This window comes from Procambarus clarkii, chromosome 37 (assembly GCF_040958095.1).
Source record: "Procambarus clarkii isolate CNS0578487 chromosome 37, FALCON_Pclarkii_2.0, whole genome shotgun sequence".
Lineage (NCBI taxonomy): Eukaryota > Metazoa > Arthropoda > Malacostraca > Decapoda > Cambaridae > Procambarus > Procambarus clarkii.
This window is the reverse complement of record NC_091186.1, coordinates 26,799,329-26,814,256: the sequence shown is the minus strand read 5'-3', so window position 1 is coordinate 26,814,256 and position 14,928 is coordinate 26,799,329. Positions and strand designations below refer to the sequence as shown.

Genomic DNA, 14,928 nt, shown 5'->3' with positions numbered 1-14,928 from the left:
GTACCGTCAGGTGGACCCCAGCACCGGGTGGCGGCTGTGTGTTGGGTGATCAAATATGAGCAAGCACAAAGGTCTGTGTGTTAAGTGTGTGTGTGTGTGTGTACTTACCTAATTGTGCTTGCGGGGGTTGAGCTCTGGCTCTTTGGTCCCGCCTCTCAACCGTCAATCAACTGGTGTACAGATTCCTGAGCCTATTGGGCTCTATCATATCTACATTTGAAACTGTGAATGGAGTCAGCCTCCACCACATCACTTCCTAATGCATTCCATTTGCTAACTACTCTGACACTGAAAAAGTTCTTTCTAACGTCTCTGTGGCTCATTTGGGTACTCAGCTTCCACCTGTGTCCCCTTGTTCGCGTCCCACCAGTGTTGAAAAGTTCGTCCTTGTTTACCCGGTCGATTCCCCTGAGGATTTTGTAGGTTGTGATCATGTCCCCCCTTACTCTTCTGTCTTCCAGTGTCGTGAGGTGCATTTCCCGCAGCCTTTCCTCATAACTCATGCCTCTTAGTTCTGGGACTAGTCTAGTAGCATACCTTTGGACTTTTTCCAGCTTCGTCTTGTGCTTGACAAGGTACGGGCTCCATGCTGGGGCCGCATACTCCAGGATTGGTCTTACATATGTGGTGTACAAGATTCTGAATGATTCCTTACACAGGTTCCTGAACGCCGTTCTGATGTTAGCCAGCCTCGCATATGCCGCAGACGTTATTCTCTTTATGTGGGCTTCAGGAGACAGGTTTGGTGTGATATCAACTCCTAGATCTTTCTCTCTGTCTGTTTCATTAAGTACTTCATCTCCTATTCTGTATCCTGTGCCTGGCCTCCTGTTTCCACTGCCTAGTTTCATTACTTTGCATTTACTCGGGTTGAACTTCAACAGCCATTTGTTGGACCATTCACTCAGTCTATCCAGGTCATCTTGTAGCCTCCTACTATCATCCTCTGTTTCAATCCTCCTCATAATTTTTGCATCGTCGGCAAACATTGAGAGGAACGAATCTATACCCTCTGGGAGATCATTTACATATACCAGAAACAGTATAGGTCCAAGGACTGACCCCTGCGGGACTCCACTTGTGACGTCTCGCCAATCTGAGACCTCACCCCTCACACAGACTCGTTGTCTCCTGTTGCTTAGGTATTCCTCTATCCACCGGAGTACCTTCCCTCTCACTCCAGCCTGCATCTCCAACTTTCGCACTAGCCTCTTGTGTGGCACTGTATCAAAGGCTTTCTGACAATCCAAAAATATGCAGTCTGCCCACCCTTCTCTTTCTTGCCTTATTTTTGTTGCCTGGTCGTAGAATTCAAGTAACCCTGTGAGGCAGGACCTGCCATCCCTGAACCCATGTTGATGCTGTGTTACAAAGTTCCTTCGCTCCAGATGCTCCACTAGTTTTTTTCGCACAATCTTCTCCATCAGCTTGCATGGTATGCAGGTTAGGGACACTGGCCTGTAGTTCAGTGCCTCCTGTCTATCCCCTTTCTTGTATATCGGGACTACGTTAGCTGCTTTCCAAGTATCTGGCAGTTCCCCTGTTGCCAGTGATTTGTTATACACTATGGAGAGTGGTAGGCTCAGTTCTCTTGCTCCTTCCTTTAGAACCCAAGGGGAGATTCCATCTGGGCCTATAGCCTTCGTCACGTCCAACTCTAGTAAACACTTCCTTACTTCCCCACTGGTAATCTCAAACTCTTCCAGTGGTTCCTGGTTAGCTATTCCCTCACTTACCTCTGGAATTTCTCCTTGTTCTAAGGTGAAGACCTCCTGGAATTTCTTATTCAATTCCTCACACACTTCCTTGTCATTTGTAGTGAATCCTTCCGCCCCTATCCTTAATCTCATAACCTGTTCCTTTACTGTTGTTTTTCTCCTAATGTGGCTATGCAACAATTTAGGCTGAGTCTTTGCCTTGCTTGCGATGTCATTTTCGTATTGTCTTTCTGCCTCTCTTCTCATCCTGACATATTCATTCCTGGCATTCTGGTATCTTTCTCTGCTCTCCAGTGTCCTGTTATTCCTATAGTTTCTCCATGCCCTTTTACTTTGCTGCTTAGCTAGCCTACATCTTTGATTAAACCATGGGTTTCTCATCTTCATTTCTCTGTTTTCCTTTTGGACTGGGACAAACTTGTTTGCTGCGTCCTTGCACTTCTGCGTGATGTAATCCATCATATCTTGGGCCGTCTTTCCCCTGAGCTCTGTTTCCCATGCTATATCTGTTAGGAATTTTCTTATCCCCTCATAGTTTCCCTTTCGGTATGCTAACCTTTTGGTTTCGGTATCCCTCCTCGAGTTCAATAACCCTTCTTCAATCAAGTACTCAAACACCAGTACACTGTGGTCGCTCATTCCTACTGGGTCCTCAAAACCGATTTCTCTTATGTCGGAGTCGTTCAGAGTGAAGACTAGGTCGAGTCTCGCTGGTTCGTCATTGCCTCTCATCCTTGTGGGTTCTCCGACATGCTGCGTTAAAAAGTTGCTTGTCACCACCTCCAATAGTTTGGCTCTCCACGTATCCTCGCCTCCATGCGGTTCCTTGTTCTCCCAGTCAATCTTTCCGTGATTGAAGTCGCCCATGATGAGCAGGTGGGATCTATTTCTACAGGCAGCAGAGGCTGCCCTCTCAATTATAGTGTTAACTGCCTTGTTGTTGTTTTCATACTCTTGACTGGGTCTCCTGTCATTTGGTGGAGGGTTGTATATTACTGCTACTACTATTCTTGGTCCTCCCATTGTTATGGTGCCTGCTATGTAGTCTCTGAACTCCTCACAGCCCGGGATGGCCATCTCCTTAAAACTCCATTCCCTTCTCATGAGTAGGGCCACTCCGCCTCCTCCTCTACCTTCCCTCTCTTTCCTTATTACTGTATACTCCTGGGGAAACACGGCATTCGTTATGATTCCAGAGAGTTTTGTTTCAGTGAGTCCGATTACATCTGGGTTAACTTCTTGTGCTCTTTCCCTGTGTGCTGTGTGTGTGTGTGTGTGTGTGTGTGTGTGTGTGTGTGTGTGTGTGTGTGTGTGTGTGTGTGTGTGTGTGTGTGTGTGTGTGTGTTCTTACTTAGTTGTGCTTTGGCTCTTTGATCCCGCCTCTCAATCGTCAATCACAGGAGCCAACTTGTGAGTACTTTGTTTTTAATTTTGTACCAAAGGTCGAGTGTATTAGGCATGCAGCGTCTCTCATTCTGTGAGCGAACACACCGCCATATACCAGCATGTACAACACCCCGCAATAGGAAGAATACCCGCTGGGTTGTTCATCCTGTCACGCGTACCCAAACACAGCTGGGACTTGTTAAACTGCCTCAAATGAACAGACTAAAACAAGGGATTAACATCCTACAACCCTCGTGTTTGTATTCGCAAGATAATGTTTATGTTATCTTGTGGATATAAAGCAGGAAAACTCTTTAAGGACAGTATATATATATTTGACAAAACGTGTTTTCCTAACTCGAACCATATGAGGTTTATTATACATGTTTCTAATGTCTCTGAGATGGGCAAGTCTCTCAGCCAGTGGTCCAGACCTTGTCCGTCACTCATGATATAAATTCTACAACTCCGCTCCTCAGTTGTTGTTTCCATCCCGAATCTCTGAAGGTATTTGTATCTAAGATGAATTCCTTTAATTACGGATTCTCTCATTTGACCACCTCCTTTTCGTTCATAATGAACGAGGTTGTCGACTGCGACTGCATTGTACCAGCGTACAAACTCACTGACTTGCTCTGGGGAGCCGGTCGGCCGAGCGGACAGCACGCGGGACTTGTGATCCTGTGGTCCTGGGTTCGATCCCAGGCGCCGGCGAGAAACAATGGGCAGAGTTTCTTTCACCCTATGCCCCTGTTACCTAGCAGTAAAATAGGTACCTGGGTGTTAGTCAGCTGTCACGGGCTGCTTCCTTGGGGTGGAGGCCTGGTCGAGGACCGGGCCGCGGGGACACTAAAGCCCCGAAATCATCTCAAGATAACCTCAAGATATATCCTCCCCCCCCCCCCCCGCACCTTCTTCGGCTAGCTTGTCACGGGGGATGTTTTTATGTCCCTGAGTTGTTAAAGGGTCTTGGAGATGAAGTGGGTCCTGCCCGAAACGCTTTGCGTCCTGCCCGAAACGCTTTGCGTCCTGCCCGAAACGCTTTGCGTCCTGCCCGAAACGCTTTGCGTCCTGCCCGAAACGCTTTGCGTCCTGCCCGAAACGCTTTGCGTCCTGCCCGAAACGCTTTGCGTCCTGCCCGAAACGCTTTGCGTAATAGTGGCTTTAGGCATTGTATGTACTAGCTCTATCTATAAAGCCAACAAACTTTGTAAAATCTCTTTATGTATGTACCTTACCTAAATAAAATTATTATTATTATTATTATTATAAGTATTCAATATGGTCGTGAGTATACGTCCATGTGTTAATACATATTACTTAGAGACACAGGGGGGCCTGACAGCTGAGTGGACAGCGCTTCGTGTTCGTAGTCCTGAGGTTCCGGGTTTTATCCCCGGCAGAGGGAGAAACAAATGGGCATAGTTTCTTTCACCTTGATGCATCTGTTTACCTAGCAGTAAATAGGTACCTAGGAGTTAGACAGCTGCTACGGACTGCTTCCTAGGGGTGTGTAACAAAAAGGAGGCCCTGGTCGATGACCGGGCCGCGGGGACGCTAAGCCCTGAAATCGTCTCAAGATAACCTCATGTCACATCACTTGCATGTAATATTAAATGTAATTTTGTTCCATTTGTAATGCATTCACTTGCAAAATAATAATAATAATAATAATAATAATAATAATACAACTAGAAATAAAACTCTGATGTGATATAAATGGCAAATCTGAACATATTCAACATTAATCCCATGAACACTGTCAGGTTATCTTGAGGTTATCTTGAGATGATTTCGGGGCTTTAGTGTCCCCGCGGCCCGGTCCTCGACCAGGCCTCCACCCCCAGGAAGCAGCCCGTGACAGCTGACTAACACCCAGGTACCTATTTTACTGCTAGGTAACAGGGGCATAGGGTGAAAGAAACTTTGCCCATTGTTTCTCGCCGGCGCCTGGGATCGAACCCAGGACCACAGGATCATAAGTCCAGTGTGCTGTCCGCTCGGCCGACCGGCTATTTAAATTTTTTATTTTATTTAAAATTTAAAAAAAAATATAATTTAAAAAAAATTGTATTACAACAAATTAGGCAAGAATTAGAAGTGTTAACTAAGAGAAACATTCCCAGACATCACACAGAGGTTTACACTAATTACATCACCTCTAACAGGAAACTGTACATTATATTCAACAGGAGAGTTCCAGTCACAGTCACAGTCGGCAAGATCTGTTTATTAGAAGGAACAGCTGGAAAATAAACAGAAAAATAAAAATATTAGACATATTGATACCAGCGTAGAAACTCTTGTTTACGTTTAGATTTACTAAATCTATATGTAAGATTTACTATATGTTTAGATTTACTAAACATAAAACACCTCTCGCTGCTGTTAATCTGGGCGAGTCTCTCTCCCCTGTGTTAGTGATGGGAACTCAAAGCCCTTAAGAGACCCCCAAAAAAAGAGCCTCCCGCACCCCCCCTCCCTTAACCCCCTCCCCCCTACACGGTTGAGAGGAACCATCGACACGTCCAACCCAACGACAACCATATCCGGTCAAACAGTTCGAGGACTTCCGGTCGTGACTTGTCTAGTGACGTCGCCCTTACTTGTGGCCCCTCTCTCATTGTTGACGCTTTCCTGTTAGATCCCCCTGTCTCTCTGTTATTGTATAGTACACACACGTCCAAGCCAACACAAACACGTCCAAGCCAGCACAAACACGTCCAAGCCAACACAAACACGTTCAAGCCAGCACAAATACGTCCAAGCCAGCACAAATACGTCCAAGCCAACACAAACGCGTCCAAGCCAGCACAAACACGTCCAAGCCAACACAAACGCGTCCAAGCCAGCACAAATACGTCCAAGCCAGCACAAATACGTCCAAGCCAGCACAAATACTTCCAAGCCAGCACAAACACGTCCAAGCCAACACAAACGCATCCAAGCCAGGACAAACACGTCCAAGCCAGCACAAACATGTCCAAGCCAACACAAACGCATCCAAGCCAGGACAAACACGTCCAAGCCAGCACAAACATGTCCAAGCCAACACAAACGCATCCAAGCCAGGACAAACACGTCCAAGCCAGCACAAATACGTCCAAGCCAGCACAAACGCGTCCAAGCCAGCACAAACACGTCCAAGCCAACACAAACGCGTCCAAGCCAGCACAAATACGTCCAAGCCAGCACAAACACGTCCAAGCCAGCACAAACACGTCCAAGCCAACACAAACGCATCCAAGCCAGCACAAATACGTCCAAGCCAGCACAAATACGTCCAAAGCCAGCACAAATACGTCCAAGCCAGCACAAACGCGTCCAAGCCAGCACAAATACGTCCAACCCAGCACAAACGCGTCCAAGCCAGCACAAACGCGTCCAAGCCAGCACAAACATGTCCAAGCCAACACAAACGCATCCAAGCCAGCACAAACACGTCCAAGCCAGCACAAATACGTCCAAGCCAGCACAAACACGTCCAAGCCAGCACAAACACGTCCAAGCCAACACAGACGCATCCAAGCCAGGACAAACACGTCCAAGCCAGCACAAATACGTCCAAGCCAGCACAAACACGTCCAAGCCAACACAAACGCGTCCAAGCCAGCACAAATACGTCCAAACCAACACAAACGCGTCCAAGCCAGCACAAATACGTCCAAACCAGCACAAACACGTCCAAGTCAGCACAAACACGTCCAAGCCAGCACAAACGCGTCCAAGCCAGCACAAACACGTCCAAGCCAACACAAACGCGTCCAAGCCAGCACAAACACGTCCAAGCCAAAACAAACGCGTCCAAGCCAGCACAAATACGTCCAAGCCAGCACAAACACGTCCAAGCCAGCACAAACGCGTCCAAGCCAGCACAAACGCGTCCAAGCCAGCACAAACACGTCCAAGCCAGCACAAACACGTCCAAGCCAGCACAAACACGTCCAAGCCAGCACAAACACGTCCAAACCAGCACAAACACGTCCAAGCCAGCACAAACACGTCCAAGCCAACACAAACACGTCCAAGCCAACACAAACACGTCCAAGCCAGCACAAACACACCAAAGCCAGCACAAACGCGTCCAAGCCGACACAAACACGTCCAAGCCAACACAAACACGTCCAAGCCAGCACAAACACACCCAAGCCAGCACAAACACACCCAAGCGAGCACAAACACACCCAAGCCAGCACAAACACACCCAAGCCAGCACAAACACACCCAAGCCAGCACAAACATGCAAAACACACACACACACACGGAGTGAGACACACCTGTAGTCTAATAACAATAAGGATGGCATGGCGGGGTCCGCCGTGGGGGCTCGATCAAGAGGCCACCAAAACACACACACAGACGGCGGAGGAGAAGTGCACGAGGCCAGATTTATGAGAGTAAGTTGATACCTTCATCAGTGGCATCCGTCGCCCACCTCCCTCTCATCTTCCCTCTCTCACCTCATCTTCCCTCACCTCATCTTCCCTCTCTCACCTCATCTTCCCTCTCTCACCTCGGCGTTCTCTCAGCGTCCTCGTCCTCTCAGCCTTGCCTTTTGCCTCTTCCTATCACTTCACGACCTGCATGAAGCGACGGTCTCGCTTCATGCAGGTCGGCGTTCAATCCCTAGACCGTCCAAGTAGTTGGGCCACCATTCCTTTCCCCCGTCCCATCCCAAATCCTTATCCTGACCCCTTCCAAGTGCTATATAGTCGTAATGGCTTGGTGCTTTCACCCTGATAATTCCTCTTCCTCCCTAATGTCTAATGCCTCATTCCTTTCCTCGCCTATTTTCTTTACCCGTATTGTATCTCACCTTCCCTCACACCTGCTCTCTCACCTTCCCTCACACCTGCTCTCTCGCCGTCCCTCACACCTGCTCTCTCACCGTCCCTCACACCTGCTCTCTCACCTTCCCTCACACCTGCTCTCTCACCTTCCCTCACACCTGCTCTCTCGCCGTCCCTCACACCTGCTCTCTCACCTTCCCTCACACCTGCTCTCTCACCGTCCCTCACACCTGCTCTCTCACCGTCCCTCACACCTGCTCTCTCACCTTCCCTCACAAATTCTCTTACACTTCCCACAGAAACTACAGTAATGAACTAAGAAAACGATATTTTATATCGTTATATTTTATATCGTTTAACCTTTTATAAAACATTTAAGAAGAGTTGTAGTGAATCAAACAAGATTCATTCTAAGTACGTTTGTGAAGCTGGGTCCCACGAGGTACGGCCCTCGCACCAGTATCATCCTCATACCACACATAAACACAACCTACAATTTCGTGTCATTCTTTATGGGCGACGCCAAAAATAAGAATGAAAATTGTAACAGTGGAAGTTACATAAGAACTCCAATCAAATATCAACAAGGTTTTCCATTGGTCAACAAAAACAATATGACGTTCGACAGTGATAAATTCCAATTACTCTGGCACGGAAAAAAACAGAATCTTAAAAGGACAACATGATGCAAGATCCGGTCAAATCTCACACAGAGGATCGAGCAAGACAATAATCATGGAATAACGGTGTCAAAAGACCTGACGTTTAAAGAGCATAATAAAGAAATCATTCCATCAGCCGGAAGAATGATGGGGTGGATAATGAGAACCTGCAGAACAAGGTACCGTCATACCAATGACGGTATCCATCAACACACTGGTCAAATCTCGTATGGAATATTGCTCGATTCTCACATCCCCTTTTAAGGCAGTTGAGATAGCAGAGCTAGAAAATATACAAAGATCCTTAACAGCTCGAAAAAAAGTATGTGAAACACTTAAACTGAGTATCTTCTTACACTCTCTACCTTCACTGAGACGCCAGACGGCACTCAAGCTGTGTTTCTTGGAATAGAGACGAGAGAAATATCATAATATACACATGGAAAATACTGGAAGGCCAGACCACCAACCTGCACAATGAAATCATAACATACTAGAGTGAGATATATGGTAGGAAGAGCAAAACATACTCGATGAAAGTCATGGCGCCATAGTCACGATCAGAGAAATAAGGCAAACACCAGAAGCCTTACAAATCTTCAATCTCCTGCCAACAAATATAAGAAATACTGCTGGAAAATGAGTAAAAGCTTTCAACAGAGAACCTTACAAGCCTCATACACCAGTTACTTATATTATGCAGACGGTTACTCACAATAACGTGGCTTAAGATCGACTTGATAATGGTCTAGGACGGACCGAAACGTCGTCGTCGTCTCATTTTCTGATGTACTATTATTATCATTACCTGATGGCAATCATTCCAGCGTGGTGGCCGGGCTGCTGGAATGTGTAAATAAGAGCCGCCTGGCGAGGGACAGTAGCGCTGGTGATGGTTGGTGGGTGTCCCTCAGACCCCCTGATGACTGCATTGTTGTACCACGAGGTGGGAGGGGCGAGACCCCGAGGTGGGAGGGGTGGGGTGAGGCCCCGTGGTGGGAGGGGCGAAATAAGGCCCCGAGGTGGGAGGGGCGAGGCCCCGAGGTGGGAGGGGCGAGGCCCCGAGGTGGGAGGGGCGAGGCCCCGAGGTGGGAGGGGTGGGGTGAGGCCCCGTGGTTGGAGGGGCGAGGTAAGACCCCGAGGTGGGAGGGGCGAGGCCCCGAGGTGGGAGGGGCGAGGTGAGGCAGGCAAATCATAACCAGAGGTGGAATGTACGACAACAGAAACAAAACAGAGAAAAAGAGCCGGATGAATGATGAATAACGGCAGGCAATGAGGAAGAACCGGACACTGAGACGATGAATCGGACCTTGTCTGAAGACTGAAAGAGTCAGCCTTAACCAGATGTGAGGGAGAGAGATTGCTGGGGACAGATGCACATTAAGGTAAACACACTAACACAACACTACACAATAATGATAATTCACCATCTCACTAATACTTTCCAGTATAAGTGTTATAATGTATAACCAAAACACTACAGTATAAGTGCTACAATATGTGTGACCAAAACACAAGAAACAATAAACAGGTCCACACAAACAAATTCCAATCATATTGTCACGGGGAATATAAAGGGCTTATACGAGTCTCAAAGGGATTAGGATTAATTCTATGGAGTTTGAGCAGAACAAAAGACTGTTGGGATAAAACGGATTACTTCGAGCAAAATAGGATTTGACGAGTGGATTATGGAATTACTTGAAGCAGCGGTGAGACCGGCAAAGGGAGCAGGATGAAACAGGATTACAATGAAAGACTGGCTACCGACGACAGCCTAGCGCGCGTATGGCTTTGACCGAGAAGAAAATTCTACCGCGAACACCCACAAAAACTCCCACAGACAATTCGAACGTTGATCAAATATTAACCGTATTTAACTAGTAAACACTATACGTTTACTGTGTTCCTTTAAAAATAGTTTTGTTAATAATAACATTAAAAGAACATTCAAATAATGAAACAGGAATGGATCGGTAGGAAAGCCGAGAGAGAGAGAGAGAGAGAGAGAGAGAGAGAGAGAGAGAGAGAGAGAGAGAGAGAGAGAGAGAGAGAGAGAGAGAGAGAGAGAGAGAGAGAGAGAGAGAGAGAGAAGGAAGCCTGAGGCAACATCTGGGGCTGAGGACAGCAGCAGCAGCAGGCCGGTGTGGACTGTGGACAGTGTCGACAATTTCTGTTGTAAACAACGCCTAATGATGAGACCAAATGGGTTCATTACTAAGTGGCCGATGGCTTAACGACTTGTCTGGCTCATTTAAGCGACCTTAATGAACATATCTCCAACTCATGCTATGATTAATAGGGCGTGTCTGACAGCGTGCGCTCGGAACCATTAGGCTACGGACATTCTGGACAGTCACGCAACATAATCTCCAGGTATAGAGTAACCCGTCGGGCGCCTCCGTACTTATAATATTATGTTAATACGTTTAATATTCCCGGTGCTACATGGGCGTCCTGTCTTAGTGCCTTATTTTGATAATTAATGTACTTACGCTTAATATTCTCGTAAAATATTCACTAAGTGTAATTTAACATAGGTCTAAACTACCTATACTAAGACAGTCCTATATACACAGGTAGAGATGAACAACACTGAACAGTCAGCAGCCTACGGAGTCGGAGGAAGGCCAATGTACACTAACATAGATGGAATTACAAATAAAGCAAATGAACTTGGAGAATGGGTACTAGAAGAAAACCCAGACATAATAGCACTCACAGAAAGTGAACACATCCTCTATCCTCTGAACACAGCAGTCTTGTTGGACCCACACAACTCTTGCAATATATATATATATATATATATATATATATATATATATATATATATATATATATATATATATATATATATATATATATATATATGTGAGTTTTCAGTTAGTTATATATATATATATATATATATATATATATATATATATATATATATATATATATATAACTAACTGAAAACTCACACCCCAGAAGTGACTCGAACCCATACTCCCAGGAGCAACGCAACTGGTATGTACAAGACGCCTTAATCCACTTGACCATCACGACCGGACAAAATGAGGTGAATGAGGTTCACCTCATTTTGTCCGGTCGTGATGGTCAAGTGGATTAAGGCGTCTTGTACATACCAGTTGCGTTGCTCCTGGGAGTATGGGTTCGAGTCACTTCTGGGGTGTGAGTTTTCAGTTGCATATTGTCCTGGGGACCATTCAGGCTTGTTCGCATATATATATATATATATATATATATATATATATATATATATATATATATATATATATATATATATATATATATTATATATATAATATATATATATTTCACAGCGGGCGTATGCAATCTCTGAACTTGGGAATCTGTCATAGCACTTATATCAATATGAACTATTGTACCCTCAAAAGGGCCACACAATGTACTGTTAATCTTGTACAGGATAAGATTGCATAAGTTAGGCCTAGAAGTGCTTAGGTTCATGATAAGTCTTTCACTTTTTATTATCCGTTTAGAATTTCAAAAGTACAAAGACTGAATTTTTAGGGCCACAACATCCTGTATTTTGCCCCTTCCATCCGTTATAGTTATGGGTGGCGCTGTGTGGACACGTAACCCCCGCCCTTAACTTCTTAGCCCTGGGGTAACCTCCCTATATCTTACCCCTGGGGTAACCCTCCCCATAACATCTTACTCCTGGGGTAACCTCCCTATAACATCTTACCCCTGGGGTAACCTTCCTCATAACATCTTACCCCTGGGGTAACCCTCCCCATAACATCTTACCCCTGGGGTAACCCTCCCCATAACATCTTACCCCTGGGGTAACCTTCCCCATAACATCTTACCACTGGGGTAACCTTCCCCATAACATCTTACCCCTGGGGTAACTGCTTCTGATCAAATTCCAACTAGACTCATAATTCATTGATCAATGGTGATCAATTGAGCGGGGCATGGCGAGGCGGGGTATGGCGGGGCGGGGTATGGCGGGGCGGGGCATGGCGGGGCGAGGCATGAATAGGGACGCTTCCCTACTAAACATATCCCTATATTGTGTCCATATCCCAGTGAGACTATTATTGGATCTTAGTAAGGTTACGACCCATCCAGCCTGATGGGGGCCGACCACGCCCTGATGGGCAGGCGATAGTGATGGGGCGGGGGGGGGGTGTCGCTTGGGAGGGGAGGCCGGAGATGTTTCCCCCTGAGTGGGGAGGGGGCATTAGAAATAAAGCAGATTATGGGGAGTGGGCCGGATCTGGGGGTAGGATCTGTGTGAGTTGATTTGAGTGGTGGGTCAGTGAGGGGTGATTGTGGGAGATGGGGGAGGGTTAGCAGGTGTGGGGGATGTGGGGGTGAGTGTTGGTAACTACTAATCAAATACGTCTCTCCTTCAGGTACTGTTGAATGGTGTTCACGGTGGTGGTGGTGGTGGTGGTGGGGAGTGAATCATGCTGCTTCCTCTGTTGCTACAGGTGAATGAATCATGCTGGTGATGTTGCTGCTGGTACTAATCGTGGTGGTGGTGGTGGTAGTTGTAGCTGTTGTGGTAGTATGATTGGTTGTGTTATGTCCTTGTTACCCTAGGTGAGAGGGGGCTTATGAGTTGGTCATTCGTGTCTGCCCAGCACCCCATCACAGGGAGAGGAAGAGAGGAGGAGGTAGAGAGGAGGAAAAGAGGAGAAAGAGGTGAGGAAGAGAGCGAGGAAGGCCGACGTATAGAGGAAGGGGAGCCGGTCGGCCGAGCGGACAGCACACTGGGCTTGTGATCCTGAGGTCCTGGGTTCGATCCCAGGCGCCGGCGAGAAACAATGGGCAGAGTTTCTTTCACCCTATGCCCCTGTTACCTAGCAGTAAAATAGGTACCTGGATGTTAGTCAGCTGTCACGGGCTGCTTCCTGGGGGGTGGAGGCCTGGTCGAGGACCGGACCGCGGGGACACTAAAGCCCCGAAATCATCTCAAGATAACCTCTCAAGATAAGGGGTAGGAGGTGAAGCTGTGAGCCTGACCTCCGTGTAAACACCCCATCAAGGCTTTATTAGATCACCTGCATCACGGTAAAGAGAGATCTGACCCCCTGCTTCTTGCGCTTTATTTATTTTGGCAACACCATAGCTATTCCACGTGTGTTTGCTCTCTTGGTGAACTTGTACCAGCTGAGGTGCTCTCTTGGTGAACTTGTACCAGCTGAGGTGCTAGCATGTGGCCTCCTTGCTGCTGAGGGTGTACATGAAGGGGGCTTACACCACCTCATCTCCCAGCTGAGGTGCTAGCATGTGGCCTCCTTGCTGCTGAGGGTGTACATGAAGGGGGCTTACACCACCTCATCTCCCAGCTCACTCCTTGTTTACCCTCTTTACTACATACGTGACTTCCTTGCATAACTCTCGCCTGTTTCCAACTTCCACCTGTGTTCCCTTGTTTCCACTTTCCCCTCACCTGGGTAAACTTTCCCTCTAGCCTTCTCGTCTCTGGCTAGAATACAGCATCTCACAGCAGCAGAACGCAGCATCTCAGGGCAGCACAACACAGTATCTCAAGGCAACAGAACACAGCACCTAACATCCAAAACCCAGTACTTCACGGCGACATAAGGGAGGAGGACCCACCACACACTCCATATAATCCACAGCTCCCGCAGACGGCCACAATCCCTAGCTATGAGGCACCGTGGCCTCCCACCTCACAATAACAACACATTCCTCCAGCCGCGACAACAGCCATTGTCGGAGAAACGGATGGGGGAGCGCAGAGGGGGTTAGAGGAGGACTGAGGGGGGCTAGGGAGGGCTGAAGGGGCAGGAGGGGGGTTAGAAGGAAGGTCAGGGGGATGGAAAAAAGGGAGGGTGAAAGGAAGGAGCCTGCAGGCCATCAGGGTGAAACAGGGAGCACACGTGCAGCTGACCTGAGGCTTGCCAAGAGCAAAAACTGAAATTTAGGTTTCGAGCAAGGACATGGAGCTACAAATGGATCAATCAGAAAAATCGTGGTTGAGAGAGAGAGGTCTAAAGATCCCCAAGAGTAGCGAGCAGCCTGAGAAAGACACCACAGATGCCCCGTAGTAAAGCCCAATCCTGAGAAACCTGAAGAGTCTGGTGCCCCAAGTTAAGCATCTCCAGACATGAATGAAGAGCAGGATGTTGCTGACCTCAATCGACATCCTTCCTGGGCAAGTTTCCGACCGCTTCAGGTAAACTAGCTTACGTAATGTTAATTGCAGCTCTGAGCTAATGTGGCTGGGGCAAGGTGAAGTAATTATACCAGCGGTGACAAGCTTAGGTGGCCTGAGTAATGACGCTGGTCGACAGTGTGACGAGGGGAAGGCAGGCCAGCTATGGCGTCTGGGGTCACGGCCACACACACACTATAATACCACGA

General features: G+C 47.4%; 1 protein-coding gene across 3 annotated transcripts in view; it reads right to left on the bottom strand.

Annotated features, from left to right (window-relative positions):
• Positions 1 to 14,928, bottom strand: part of LOC123765878 (platelet glycoprotein V) — an 88,030-nt gene that overhangs the window by 7,049 nt on the left and 66,053 nt on the right. The gene's annotated exons all lie outside the window — the stretch shown is intronic.